Source organism: Gadus chalcogrammus, chromosome 23, assembly GCF_026213295.1.
Source record: "Gadus chalcogrammus isolate NIFS_2021 chromosome 23, NIFS_Gcha_1.0, whole genome shotgun sequence".
Taxonomy (NCBI): Eukaryota; Metazoa; Chordata; class Actinopteri; order Gadiformes; family Gadidae; genus Gadus; species Gadus chalcogrammus.
In genome coordinates this window covers 4534356-4549137 of record NC_079434.1, presented here as the reverse complement: position 1 = coordinate 4549137, position 14782 = coordinate 4534356, and the positions used below count along the sequence as shown (strand labels likewise).

Below are 14782 nucleotides of genomic sequence, written 5' to 3'. Positions count from 1 at the left end.
GTTGGCCAATCTACTTATCGAATCTTGAAAACAAAATGGTGTCGACGGGTGATCTACTGATGGTATTGTGTGTATAAAATGTACTTTTTAATAAACAATCTGTACACTTACAAAGTTCTCAATGCCTCGTTTTATTAAGCGTCTATATGCGTTTTTTTGTGCTCCAAAACGAACGTTTCAACTCATTATCATACAAAACATATCCCAAATCCGTTTTACACCGGAATTCCCCTTTAATTGGTTGACGGGGACACATTTATTTATTTATTTTCAAGTTGTTTGTTACATCATATAAATGTAAAACTAAATATGGTTCTTGATAAAAATAATTAAAGTTTAATTATAATGTTAACTATATTATATATGTATGTACTGTAACAACAACAGCAGCAAGAATCTAATGTGTAGACTATTCATTCATGAAGTGTTGATAATTCACCTCAAAGGTGTTGGTTGTACACCAGTCAGAGTACATTCTCACTCTAGAAGTATTAAATAATCAGCTCTGCGAAGTGCTACAAAGCACTGACTTGGAGTACATATTTTCTCTCTCTGGGGTTCTAGGTTTACACTGCAGGTGTAAGGAAGCACTGAATGAGTGCCCAAAAGAACCACTAATAGAGTACATTTGCACTCTCAAAGTGTTCAAATGTAACTCTAAATTTGGAGTACATATTTTGCTCTTCTAACAGTGTTCAGCGAACACTGAACTCTTGGACCTATATATACCCCGAAGTGAGTGTTAAATGTACACCCATAGAGTACAATGTACACTGTGGTTTTTGCTGTGTGTCTGAGGTGGTTTCACACAGGTTGTGTGGGAAATCCAGCCATGGAGGGCAATTATGCATGCCTTCATCACGAGTTGTCTCACCAAACTATGCGATTAAAACTTGGAATCGTTGTCCAGCAATGTCCAAAAATGTAATAAATACATTATTGATGGAGACTGTTTCCCCAATTTTGGTCCTTTAATCGTATTCATTTGCAAATATTGACAATGAATGGTCTAACAAATACCTTCATAGATTTATTGCTTTAATGTAATAAATAACATAACAGTAGCCTACACATTTATAGTTGTGTTGTGACGCTAAAATCAACTTGGAAGACTACTGCAGCACAGCCTGGTGTGAGGTTTGTCCCATTTCGCTTTCCGTACATCCAACTGTTTTCGATTTGCGTTTCTTCAGCAAGTACGTATGGTAACATAGCAACTACGAACGGCTCATCAGTAAATAAGCGTAAGGGGATAGTATATAAAATGGATGTAGCATCCAGGTAGACCTGTTGTTCCAACTTATGCGCGTTGCAATCTTAGTTTGTTCCGTCATAGTTTGACTCCGCCTCATTTCCTTTAACCAAACAAGGGTATGAGATACGCCCATCTAGGTGACGTACACCGAATTAGCAACATTAGTTGGCTGTCACTCAAGAGCCCGCTCCCCTAATTATTAATACATTTTAACCACCAATAAAATAAAAACCAGCCTCCTAAAAAAATAATCACCCGCCTCAGTGTTGTCATGGAGATATGAACTAAACATACTGACTAGAATGTTTTTTTTGGACCAGTCAAATGGGTTTAATAAGACTGTGAAAACGGCCTGTTTAACATGTGAGTCAACGATGAATTGCTCCCTTTTGGTACGACCTCGTAGTGGCCACCCGGTGCTACTGCAATGTTTGTCACTTCCGCATTGGATGCTGGTATATCCAGAGAATGTATAATATTCGTAGACGGGCTCTGGTATATCTCGCTGTGGTTGGGGCTTGGGGCTACACCAGTCACGATTAACTTGTTCAAATTTCCGGGATTTATAGAACCTAGTAGGCCTCTACGAATCGTCAAATCTCCTAACCTCCTTTATGCCTCCTTATGCCTCTTTTCCTTAACCTTTGTAGAAAACGTCATCGTGTCAAGGAGAGATAAAAATGTGTTTCCTTTCGAACCTCAGCAGTTACTCGGCGGCCAGCGATGGAAATGAATGATGTCCAACGCCGTGGAATGGATGTTTGGAACTATGCGAGGCTCCATACCCCGGAAGTAGGCGGCAAAAAACACTACAACACTACATCTGTCAAAGTTTTGAACCTCAAATTTTGTAGAAGGGGTCGAGCTGTTGTTTATCATTGGACCAGCTACAGCATTGACCCAAGCGAAAACTGTTTATGTGGATTGTTGGTCTAGGGGTATGATTCTCGCTTAGGGTGCGAGTGGTCCCGGGTTCAAATCCCGGACGAGCCCAAATGAGAAAAGTTTTTGAGATCGTTGTTGCACACCAATTCCCAGCATTGAAAACGTAATTCTTACAAATATCCAAACTCGTGCATATTGCAGAAAATATGCAACAGCGCCCCCTGTGCTCACACTTTTCGGTGGGTCGCAGAATTCGGTGTAAAACCGGCAGTCTACTTGGCAGGCTGGTATTCTTTGTTGCCATCAACCTACACCTACTTTCATGTAGGTTTACCCCAAACACTTTAGTTATTCAAACGTAGCTAAATAGTTTGACTCCGCCTCATTTCCTTTAACCAAACAAGGGCATGAGATACGCCCATCTAGGTGACGTACACCGAATTAGCAACATTAGTTGGCTGTCACTCAAGAGCCCGCGCCCCAAATTATTCATACATTTTAACCACCAATAAAATAAAAAGCAACCTCCTAAAAAAATAATCACCCGCCTCAGTGTAGTCATGGAGATATGAACTAAACATACTGACTAGAATGTTTTTTTTGGACCACTCTTTAAATAGGTTTAATAAGACTGTGAAAACGGCCTGTTTAACATGTGAGTCAACGATGAATTGCTCCCTTTTGGTACCACCTCGTAGTGGCCACCCGGTGCTACTGCAATGTTTGTCACTTCAGCACTGGATGCTGGTATATCCAGAGAATGTATAATATTCGTAGACGGGCTCTGGTATATCTCGCTGTGGTTGGGGCTTGGTGCTACACAAGTCGCGATTAACTTGTTCAAATTTCCGGGATTTATAGAACCTAGTAGGCCTCTACGAATCGTCAAATCTCCTAACCTCCTTTATGCCTCCTTATGCCTCTTTTCCTTAACCTTTGTAGAAAACGTCATCGCGTCAAGGAGAGATGAAAATGTGTTTCCTTTCGAACCTCAGAAGTTACTCGGCGGCCAGCAATGGAAATGAATGATGTCCAACGCCGTAGAATGGATGTTTGGAACTATGCGAGGCTCCATACTCCAGAAGTAGGCGGCAAAAAACGCTACAACGCTCCATCTGTCAAAGTTTAGAACCTCAAATTTTGTAGAAGGGGTCGAGCTGTTGTTTATCATTGGACCAGCTACAGAATTGACCCAAGTGAAAACTGTTTATGTGGTTCGTTGGTCTAGGGCTTTATTTCTCGCTTAGGGTGCGAGAGGTCACGGGTTCAAATCCTGGACGAGCCCTAATGAGTAATAATTTTGAGATCGTTGTTGCACACCAATTCCCAGTATTGAAAACGCAATTCTTAAAAATATCTCAAATATCCAAACTCGTGCATATTGCAGAAAATATGCAACAGCGCCCCCTGAGCTCACACTTTTCGGTGGGTCGCAGAATTCGGTGTAAAACCGGCAGTCTACTTGGCAGGCTGGTATTCTTTGTTGCCATCAACCTACACCTACTTTCATGTAGGTTTACCCCAAACACTTTAGTTATTCAAACGTAGCTAAATAGTTTGACTCCGCCTCATTTCCTTTAACCAAACAAGGGCATGAGATACGCCCATCTAGGTGACGTACACCGAATTAGCAACATTAGTTGGCTGTCACTCAAGAGCCCGCGCCCCAAATTATTCATACATTTTAACCACCAATAAAATAAAAAGCAACCTCCTAAAAAAATAATCACCCGCCTCAGTGTAGTCATGGAGATATGAACTAAACATACTGACTAGAATGTTTTTTTTGGACCACTCTTTAAATAGGTTTAATAAGACTGTGAAAACGGCCTGTTTAACATGTGAGTCAACGATGAATTGCTCCCTTTTGGTACCACCTCGTAGTGGCCACCCGGTGCTACTGCAATGTTTGTCACTTCAGCACTGGATGCTGGTATATCCAGAGAATGTATAATATTCGTAGACGGGCTCTGGTATATCTCGCTGTGGTTGGGGCTTGGTGCTACACAAGTCGCGAAAAACTTGTTCAAATTTCCGGGATTTATAGAACCTAGTAGGCCTCTACGAATCGTCAAATCTCCTAACCTCCTTTATGCCTCTTTTCCTTAACCTTTGTAGAAACCGTCATCGTGTCAAGGAGAGATGAAAATGTGTTTCCTTTCAAACCTCAGAAGTTACTCGGCGGCCAGCGATGGAAATTAATGATGTTCAACGCAGTAGAATGGATGTTTGGAACTATGCGAGGCTCCATACCCCGGAAGTAGGCGGCAAAAACCCTACAACGCTCCATCTGTCAAAGTTTTGAACCTCAAATTTTGTAGAAGGGGTCGAGCTGTTGTTTATCATTGGACCAGCTACAGAATTGACCCAAGAGGGACTATGTGGTTCGTTGGTCTAGGGGTATGATTCTCGCTTAGGGTGCGAGAGGTCCCGGGTTCAAATCCCGGACGAGCCCTGTCGGGAAGTTATTTTGAGATCGTTGTTGCACACCAATTCCCAGTATTGATAACGCAATTCTTAAAAATATCCAAACTCGTGCATATTGCAGAAAATATGCAACAGCGCCCCCTGGGGTCACACTTTTCGGTGGGTCGCAGAATTCGGTGTAAAACCGGCAGTCTACTTGGCAGGCTGGTATTCTTTGTTGCCATCAACCTACACCTACTTTCATGTGGGTTTACCCCAAACACTTTAGTTATTCAAACGTAGCTAAATAGTTTGACTCCGCCTCATTTCCTTTAACCAAACAAGGGCATGAGATACACCCATCTAGGTGACGTACACCGAATTAGCAACATTAGTTGGCTGTCACTCAAGAGCCCGCGCCCCAAATTATTCATACATTTTAACCACCAATAAAATAAAAAGCAACCTCCTAAAAAAATAATCACCTGCCTCAGTGTTGTCATGGAGATATGAACTAAACATACTGACTAGAATGTTTTTTTTGGACCACTCTGTAAATAGGTTTAATAAGACTGTGAAAACGGCCTGTTTAACATGTGAGTCAATGATGAATTGCTCCCTTTTGGTACCACCTCGTAGTAGCCACCCGGTGCTACTGCAATGTTTGTCACTTCAGCACTGGATGCTGGTATATCCAGAGAATGTATAATATTCGTAGACGGGCTCTGGTATATCTTGCTGTGGTTGGGGCTTGGTGCTCCACAAGTCGCGATTAACTTGTTCAAATTTCCGGGATTTATAGAACCTAGTAGGCCTCTACGAATCGTCAAATCTCCTAACCTCCTTTATGCCTCCTTATGCCTCTTTTCCTTAACCTTTGTAGAAAACCTCATCGTGTCAAGGAGAGATGAAAATGTGTTTCCTTTCGAACCTCGGAAGTTACTCGGCGGCCAGCGATGGAAATGAATGATGTCCAACGCCGTAGAATGGATGTTTGGAACTATGCGAGGCTCCATACCCCGGAAGTAGGCGGCAAAAAACGCTACAACGCTCCATCTGTCAAAGTTTTGAACCTCAAATTTTGTAGAAGGGGTCGAGCTGTTGTTTATCATTGGACCAGCTTCAGAATTGACCCAAGCGGGTCTATGTGGTTCGTTGGTCTAGGGGTATGATTCTCGCTTAGGGTGCGAGAGGTCCCGGGTTCAAATCACGGAAGAGCCCTAATGAGAAAAAATTTGAGATCGTTGTTGCACACCAATTCCCAGTATTGAAAACGCAATTCTTAAAAATATCTGAAATCTCCAAACTCGTGCATATTGCAGAAAATATGCAACAGCGCCCCCTGGGCTCACACCTTTCAGTGGGTCGCAGAATTCGGTGTAAAACCGGCAGTCTACTTGGCAGGCTGGTATTCTTTGTTGCCATCAACCTACACCTACTTTCATGTAGGTTTACCCCAAACACTTTAGTTATTCAAACGTAGCTAAATAGTTTGACTCCGCCTCATTTCCTTTAACCAAACAAGGGCATGAGATACGCCCATCTAGGTGACGTACACCGAATTAGCAACATTAGTTGGCTGTCACTCAAGAGCCCGCGCCCCAAATTATTCATACATTTTAACCACCAATAAAATAAAAAGCAACCTCCTAAAAAAATAATCACCCGACCGTTGTCATGGAGATAGGAACTAAAAATACTGACTAGAATGTTTTTTTTGGACCACTCTGTAAATAGGTTGAATAAGACTGTGAAAACGGCCTGTTTAACATGTGAGTCAACGATTAATTGCTCCCTTTTGGTACCACCTCGTAGTGGCCACCCGGTGCTACTGCAATGTTTGTCACTTCAGCACTGGATGCTGGTATATCCAGAGAATGTATAATATTCGTAGACGGGCTCTGGTATATCTCGCTGTGGTTGGGGCTTGGTGCTACACAAGTCGCGATTAACTTGTTCAAATTTCCGGGATTTATAGAACCTAGTAGGCCTCTACGAATCGTCAAATCTCCTAACCTCCTTTATGCCTCCTTATGCCTCTTTTCCTTAACCTTTGTAGAAAACGTCATCGTGTCAAGGAGAGATGAAAATGTGTTTCCTTTCGAACCTCGGAAGTTACTCGGCGGCCAGCGATGGAAATGAATGATGTCCAACGCCGTAGAATGGATCTTTGGAACTATGCGAGGCTCCATACCCCGGAAGTAGGCGGCAAAAAACGCTACAACGCTCCATCTGTCAAAGTTTTGAACCTCAAATTTTGTAGAAGGGGTCGAGCTGTTGTTTATCATTGGACCAGCTACAGAATTGACCCAAGCGGGTCTATGTGGTTCGTTGGTCTAGGGGTATGATTCTCGCTTAGGGTGCGAGAGGTCCCGGGTTCAAATCCCGGACGAGCCCTAATGAGAAACAATTTTGAGATCGTTGTTGCACACCAATTCACAGTATTGAAAACGGAATTCTTAAAAATATCTCAAATATCCAAACTCGTGCATAGTGCAGAAAATATGCAACAGCGCCCCCTGGGCTCACACTTTTCGGTGGGCCGCAGAATTCGGTGTAAAACCGGCAGTCTACTTGGCAGGCTGGTATTCTTTGTTGCCATCAACCTACACCTACTTTCATGTAGGTTTACCCCAAACACTTTAGTTATTCAAACGTAGCTAAATAGTTTGACTCCGCCTCATTTCCTTTAACCAAACAAGGGCATGAGATACGCCCATCTAGGTGACGTACACCGAATTAGCAACATTAGTTGGCTGTCACTCAAGAGCCCGCACCCCAAATTATTCATACATTTTAACCACCAATAAAATAAAAAGCAACCTCCTAAAAAAATAATCACCTGCCTCAGTGTTGTCATGGAGATATGAACTAAACATACTGACTAGAATGTTTTTTTTGGACCACTCTGTAAATAGGTTTAATAAGACTGTGAAAACGGCCTGTTTAACATGTGAGTCAACGATGAATTGCTCCCTTTTGGTACCACCTCGTAGTAGCCACCCGGTGCTACTGCAATGTTTGTCACTTCAGCACTGGATGCTGGTATATCCAGAGAATGTATAATATTCGTAGACGGGCTCTGGTATATCTTGCTGTGGTTGGGGCTTGGTGCTCCACAAGTCGCGATTAACTTGTTCAAATTTCCGGGATTCATAGAACCTAGTAGGCCTCTACGAATCGTCAAATCTCCTAACCTCCTTTATGCCTCCTTATGCCTCTTTTCCTTAACCTTTGTAGAAAACGTCATCGTGTCAAGGAGAGATGAAAATGTGTTTCCTTTCGAACCTCGGAAGTTACTCGGCGGCCAGCGATGGAAATTAATGATGTCCAACGCCGTAGAATGGATGTTTGGAACTATGCGAGGCTCCATACCCCGGAAGTAGGCGGCAAAAAACGCTACAACGCTACATCTGTCAAAGTTTTGAACCTCAAATTTTGTAGAAGGGGTCGAGCTGTTGTTTATCATTGGACCAGCAACATAATTGACCCAAGCGATGTCTGTCTATGTGGTTCGTTGGTCTAGGGGTATGATTCTCGCTTAGGGTGCGAGAGGTCCCGGGTTCAAATCCCGGACGAGCCCTGTCGGAAAGTTATTTTGAGATCGTTGTGTCACACCAATTCCCAGTATTGATAACGCAATTCTTAAAAATATCCAAACTCGTGCATATTGCAGAAAATATGCAACAGCGCCCCCTGGGGTCACACTTTTTGGTGGGTCGCAGAATTCGGTGTAAAACCGGCAGTCTACTTGGCAGGCTGGTATTCTTTGTTGCCATCAACCTACACCTACTTTCATGTAGGTTTACCCCAAACACTTTAGTTATTCAAACGTAGCTAAATAGTTTGACTCCACCTCATTTCCTTTAACCAAACAAGGGCATGAGATACGCCCATCTAGGTGACGTACACCGAATTAGCAACATTAGTTGGCTGTCACTCAAGAGCCCGCGCCCCAAATTATTCATACATTTTAACCACCAATAAAATAAAAAGCAACCTCCTAAAAAATAATCACCTGCCTCAGTGTTGTCATGGAGATATGAACTAAACATACTGACTAGAATGTTTTTTTTGGACCACTCTGTAAATAGGTTTAATAAGACTGTGAAAACGGCCTGTTTAACATGTGAGTCAACGATGAATTGCTCCCTTTTGGTACCACCTCGTAGTAGCCACCCGGTGCTACTGCAATGTTTGTCACTTCAGCACTGGATGCTGGTATATCCAGAGAATGTATAATATTCGTAGACGGGCTCTGGTATATCTTGCTGTGGTTGGGGCTTGGTGCTCCACAAGTCGCGATTAACTTGTTCAAATTTCCGGGATTCATAGAACCTAGTAGGCCTCTACGAATCGTCAAATCTCCTAACCTCCTTTATGCCTCCTTATGCCTCTTTTCCTTAACCTTTGTAGAAAACGTCATCGTGTCAAGGAGAGATGAAAATGTGTTTCCTTTCGAACCTCGGAAGTTACTCGGCGGCCAGCGATGGAAATTAATGATGTCCAACGCCGTAGAATGGATCTTTGGAACTATGCGAGGCTCCATACCCCGGAAGTAGGCGGCAAAAAACGCTACAACGCTCCATTTGTCAAAGTTTTGAACCTCAAATTTTGTAGAAGGGGTCGAGCTGTTGTTTATCATTGGACCAGCTACACAATTGACCCAAGCGATATCTGTTTATGTGGTTCGTTGGTCTAGGGGTATGATTCTCGCTTAGGGTGCGAGAGGTCCCGGGTTCAAATCCCGGACGAGCCCTAATGAGAAACAATTTTGAGATCGTTGTTGCACACCAATTCCCAGTATTGAAAACGCAATTCTTAAAAATATCCAAACTCGTGCATATTGCAGAAAATATGCAACAGCGCCCCCTGGGCTTACACTTTTCGGTGGGTCGCAGAATTCGGTGTAAAACCGGCAGTCTACTTGGCAGGCTGGTATTCTTTGTTGCCATCAACCTACACCTACTTTCATGTAGGTTTACCCCAAACACTCTAGTTATTCAAACGTAGCTAAATAGTTTGACTCCGCCTCATTTCCTTTAACCAAACAAGAGCATGAGATACGCCCATCTAGGTGACGTACACCGAATTAGCAACATTAGTTGGCTGTCACTCAAGAGCCCGCGCCCCAAATTATTCATACATTTTAACCACCAATAAAATAAAAAGCAACCTCCTAAAAAAATAATCACCCGCCTCAGTGTTGTCATGGAGATATGAACTAAACATACTGACTAGAATGTTTTTTTTGGACCACTCTGTAAATAGGTTTAATAAGACTGTGAAAACGGCCTGTTTAACATGTGAGTCAACGATGAATTGCTCCCTTTTGGTACCACCTCGTAGTAGCCACCCGGTGCTACTGCAATGTTTGTCACTTCAGCACTGGATGCTGGTATATCCAGAGAATGTATAATATTCGTAGACGGGCTCTGGTATATCTCGCTGTGGTTGGGGCTTGGTGCTACACAAGTCGCGATTAACTTGTTCAAATTTCCGGGATTTATAGAACCTAGTAGGCCTCTACGAATCGTCAAATCTCCTAACCTCCTTTATGCCTCCTTATGCCTCTTTTCCTTAACCTTTGTAGAAAACGTCATCGTGTCAAGGAGAGATGAAAATGTGTTTCCTTTCGAACCTCGGAAGTTACTCGGCGGCCAGCGATGGAAATTAATGATGTCCAACGCCGTAGAATGGATCTTTGGAACTATGCGAGGCTCCATACCCCGGAAGTAGGCGGCAAAAAACGCTACAACGCTACATCTGTCAAAGTTTTGAACCTCAAATTTTGTAGAAGGGGTCGAGCTGTTGTTTATCATTGGACCAGCTAGACAATTGACCCAAGCGATTTCTGTTTATGTGGTTCGTTGGTCTAGGGGTATGATTCTCGCTTAGGGTGCGAGAGGTCCCGGGTTCAAATCCCGGACGAGCCCAAATGAGTAAAAATTTTGAGATCGTTGTTGCACACCAATTCCCAGGATTGAAAACGCAATTCTTAAAAATTTCTCAAATATCCAAACTCGTGCATATTGCAGAAAATATGCAACAGCGCCCCCTGGGCTCACACTTTTCGGTGGGTCGCAGAATTTGGTGTAAAACCGGCAGTCTACTTGGCAGGCTGGTATTCTTTGTTGCCATCAACCTACACCTACTTTCATGTAGGTTTACCCCAAACACTTTAGTTATTCAAACGTAGCTAAATAGTTTGACTCCGCCTCATTTCCTTTAACCAAACAAGGGCATGAGATACGCCCATCTAGGTGACGTACACCGAATTAGCAACATTAGTTGGCTGTCACTCAAGAGCCCGCACCCCAAATTATTCATACATTTTAACCACCAATAAAATAAAAAGCAACCTCCTAAAAAAATAATCACCCGCCTCAGTGTTGTCATGGAGATATGAACTAAACATACTGACTAGAATGTTTTTTTTGGACCACTCTTTAAATAGGTTTAATAAGACTGTGAAAACGGCCTGTTTAACATGTGAGTCAACGATGAATTGCTCCCTTTTGGTACCACCTCGTAGTGGCCACCCGGTGCTACTGCAATGTTTGTCACGTCAGCACTGGATGCTGGTATATCCAGAGAATGTATAATATTCGTAGACGGGCTCTGGTATATCTCGCTGTGGTTGGGGCTTGGGGCTACACCAGTCACGATTAACTTGTTCAAATTTCCGGGATTTATAGAACCTAGTAGGCCTCTACGAATCGTCAAATCTCCTAACCTCCTTTATGCCTCTTTTCCTTAACCTTTGTAGAAACCGTCATCGTGTCAAGGAGAGATGAAAATGTGTTTCCTTTCAAACCTCAGAAGTTACTCGGCGGCCAGCGATGGAAATTAATGATGTCCAACGCCGTAGAATGGATGTTTGGAACTATGCGAGGCTCCATACCCCGGAAGTAGGCGGCAAAAAACGCTACAACGCTACATCTGTCAAAGTTTTGAACCTCAAATTTTGTAGAAGGGGTCGAGCTGTTGTTTATCATTGGACCAGCAACATAATTGACCCAAGCGATGTCTGTCTATGTGGTTCGTTGGTCTAGGGGTATGATTCTCGCTTAGGGTGCGAGAGGTCCCGGGTTCAAATCCCGGACGAGCCCTGTCGGGAAGTTATATTGAGATCGTTGTGTCACACCAATTCCCAGTATTGATAACGCAATTCTTAAAAATATCCAAACTCGTGCATATTGCAGAAAATATGCAACAGCGCCCCCTGGGGTCACACTTTTTGGTGGGTCGCAGAATTCGGTGTAAAACCGGCAGTCTACTTGGCAGGCTGGTATTCTTTGTTGCCATCAACCTACACCTACTTTCATGTAGGTTTACCCCAAACACTTTAGTTATTCAAACGTAGCTAAATAGTTTGACTCCGCCTCATTTCCTTTAACCAAACAAGGGCATGAGATACGCCCATCTAGGTGACGTACACCGAATTAGCAACATTAGTTGGCTGTCACTCAAGAGCCCGCGCCCCAAATTATTCATACATTTTAACCACCAATAAAATAAAAAGCAACCTCCTAAAAAAATAATCACCTGCCTCAGTGTTGTCATGGAGATATGAACTAAACATACTGACTAGAATGTTTTTTTTGGACCACTCTGTAAATAGGTTTAATAAGACTGTGAAAACGGCCTGTTTAACATGTGAGTCAACGATGAATTGCTCCCTTTTGGTACCACCTCGTAGTGGCCACCCGGTGCTACTGCAATGTTTGTCACTTCAGCACTGGATGCTGGTATATCCAGAGAATGTATAATATTCGTAGACGGGCTCTGGTATATCTTGCTGTGGTTGGGGCTTGGTGCTCCACAAGTCGCGATTAACTTGTTCAAATTTCCGGGATTCATAGAACCTAGTAGGCCTCTACGAATCGTCAAATCTCCTAACCTCCTTTATGCCTCCTTATGCCTCTTTTCCTTAACCTTTGTAGAAAACGTCATCGTGTCAAGGAGAGATGAAAATGTGTTTCCTTTCGAACCTCGGAAGTTACTCGGCGGCCAGCGATGGAAATGAATGATGTCCAACGCCGTTAGAATGGATCTTTGGAACTATGCGAGGCTCCATACCCCGGAAGTAGGCGGCAAAAAACGCTACAACGCTCCATTTGTCAAAGTTTTGAACCTCAAATTTTGTAGAAGGGGTCGAGCTGTTGTTTATTATTGGACCAGCTACAGAATTGACCCAGGCGAGTCTATGTGGTTCGTTGGTCTAGGGGTATGATTCTCGCTTAGGGTGCGAGAGGTCCCGGGTTTAAATCCCGGACGAGCCCTAATGAGAAACAATTTTGAGATCGTTGTTGCACACCAATTCCCAGTATTGAAAACGCAATTCTTAAAAATATCTCAAATATCCAAACTCGTGCATATTGCAGAAAATATGCAACAGCGCCCCCTGGGCTTACACTTTTCGGTGGGTCGCAGAATTCAGTGTAAAACCGGCAGTCTACTTGGCAGGCTGGTATTCTTTGTTGCCATCAACCTACACCGACTTTCATGTAGGTTTACCCCAAACACTCTAGTTATTCAAACGTAGCTAAATAGTTTGACTCCGCCTCATTTCCTTTAACCAAACAAGGGCATGAGATACGCCCATCTAGGTGACGTACACCGAATTAGCAACATTAGTTGGCTGTCACTCAAGAGCCCGCGCCCCAAATTATTCATACATTTTAACCACCAATAAAATAAAAGCAACCTCCTAAAAAAATAATCACCCGACCGTTGTCATGGAGATATGAACTAAACATTCTGACTAGAATGTTTTTTTTGGACCACTCTTTAAATAGGTTGAATAAGACTGTGAAAACGGCCTGTTTAACATGTGAGTCAACGATTAATTGCTCCCTTTTGGTACCACCTCGTAGTGGCCACCCGGTGCTACTGCAATGTTTGTCACTTCAGCACTGGATGCTGGTATATCCAGAGAATGTATAATATTCGTAGACGGGCTCTGGTATATCTCGCTGTGGTTGGGGCTTGGTGCTACACAAGTCGCGATTAACTTGTTCAAATTTCCGGGATTTATAGAACCTAGTAGGCCTCTACGAATCGTCAAATCTCCTAACCTCCTTTATGCCTCCTTATGCCTCTTTTCCTTAACCTTTGTAGAAAACGTCATCGTGTCAAGGAGAGATGAAAATGTGTTTCCTTTCGAACCTCAGAAGTTACCCGGCGGCCAGCGATGGAAATGAATGATGTCCAACGCCGTAGAATGGATGTTTGGAACTATGCGAGGCTCCATATCCCGGAAGTAGGCGGCAAAAAACGCTACAACACTACATCTGTCAAAGTTTTGAACCTCAAATTTTGTAGAAGGGGTCGAGCTGTTGTTTATCATTGGACCAGCTAGACAATTGACCCAAGCGATTTCTGTTTATGTGGTTCGTTGGTCTAGGGGTATGATTCTCGCTTAGGGTGCGAGAGGTCCCGGGTTCAAATCCCGGACGAGCCCAAATGAGTAAAAATTTTGAGATCGTTGTTGCACACCAATTCCCAGGATTAAAAACGCAATTCTTAAAAATTTCTCAAATATCCAAACTCGTGCATATTGCAAAAAATATGCAACAGCGCCCCCTGGACTCACACTTTTCGGTGGGTCGCAGAATTTGGTGTAAAACCGGCAGTCTACTTGGCAGGCTGGTATTCTTTGTTGCCATCAACCTACACCTACTTTCATGTAGGTTTACCCCAAACACTTTAGTTATTCAAACGTAGCTAAATAGTTTGACTCCGCCTCATTTCCTTTAACCAAACAAGGGCATGAGATACGCCCATCTAGGTGACGTACACCGAATTAGCAACATTAGTTGGCTGTCACTCAAGAGCCCGCACCCCAAATTATTCATACATTTTAACCACCAATAAAATAAAAAGCAACCTCCTAAAAAAATAATCACCCGCCTCAGTGTTGTCATGGAGATATGAACTAAACATACTGACTAGAATGTTTTTTTTGGACCACTCTTTAAATAGGTTTAATAAGACTGTGAAAACGGCCTGTTTAACATGTGAGTCAACGATGAATTGCTCCCTTTTGGTACCACCTCGTAGTGGCCACCCGGTGCTACTGCAATGTTTGTCACGTCAGCACTGGATGCTGGTATATCCAGAGAATGTATAATATTCGTAGACGGGCTCTGGTATATCTCGCTGTGGTTGGGGCTTGGGGCTACACCAGTCACGATTAACTTGTTCAAATTTCCGGGATTTATAGAACCTAGT

At 43.2% G+C, this 14782-nt stretch overlaps 9 non-coding genes across 9 annotated transcripts; all 9 read left to right on the top strand.

The window, feature by feature from the left end:
- The first annotated feature begins 2176 nt into the window (after window positions 1-2176).
- On the top strand, window positions 2177-2248 carry trnap-agg (transfer RNA proline (anticodon AGG)). Its single transcript has one exon. It is a non-coding gene; the product is annotated as a tRNA-Pro (tRNA).
- A 2275-nt stretch (window positions 2249-4523) lies between these two features.
- Window positions 4524-4595, top strand: trnap-agg (transfer RNA proline (anticodon AGG)). The gene has a single exon. It is a non-coding gene; the product is annotated as a tRNA-Pro (tRNA).
- Window positions 4596-6871: 2276 nt separating this feature from the next.
- Window positions 6872-6943, top strand: trnap-agg (transfer RNA proline (anticodon AGG)). Its single transcript has one exon. It is a non-coding gene; the product is annotated as a tRNA-Pro (tRNA).
- A 1114-nt stretch (window positions 6944-8057) lies between these two features.
- trnap-agg (transfer RNA proline (anticodon AGG)) lies at window positions 8058-8129 on the top strand. Its single transcript has one exon. It is a non-coding gene; the product is annotated as a tRNA-Pro (tRNA).
- A 1104-nt stretch (window positions 8130-9233) lies between these two features.
- Window positions 9234-9305, top strand: trnap-agg (transfer RNA proline (anticodon AGG)). Its single transcript has one exon. It is a non-coding gene; the product is annotated as a tRNA-Pro (tRNA).
- Window positions 9306-10410: 1105 nt separating this feature from the next.
- Window positions 10411-10482, top strand: trnap-agg (transfer RNA proline (anticodon AGG)). Its single transcript has one exon. It is a non-coding gene; the product is annotated as a tRNA-Pro (tRNA).
- A 1104-nt stretch (window positions 10483-11586) lies between these two features.
- On the top strand, window positions 11587-11658 carry trnap-agg (transfer RNA proline (anticodon AGG)). The gene has a single exon. It is a non-coding gene; the product is annotated as a tRNA-Pro (tRNA).
- Window positions 11659-12759: 1101 nt separating this feature from the next.
- On the top strand, window positions 12760-12831 carry trnap-agg (transfer RNA proline (anticodon AGG)). The gene has a single exon. It is a non-coding gene; the product is annotated as a tRNA-Pro (tRNA).
- A 1109-nt stretch (window positions 12832-13940) lies between these two features.
- On the top strand, window positions 13941-14012 carry trnap-agg (transfer RNA proline (anticodon AGG)). The gene has a single exon. It is a non-coding gene; the product is annotated as a tRNA-Pro (tRNA).
- Window positions 14013-14782: the final 770 nt, after the last annotated feature.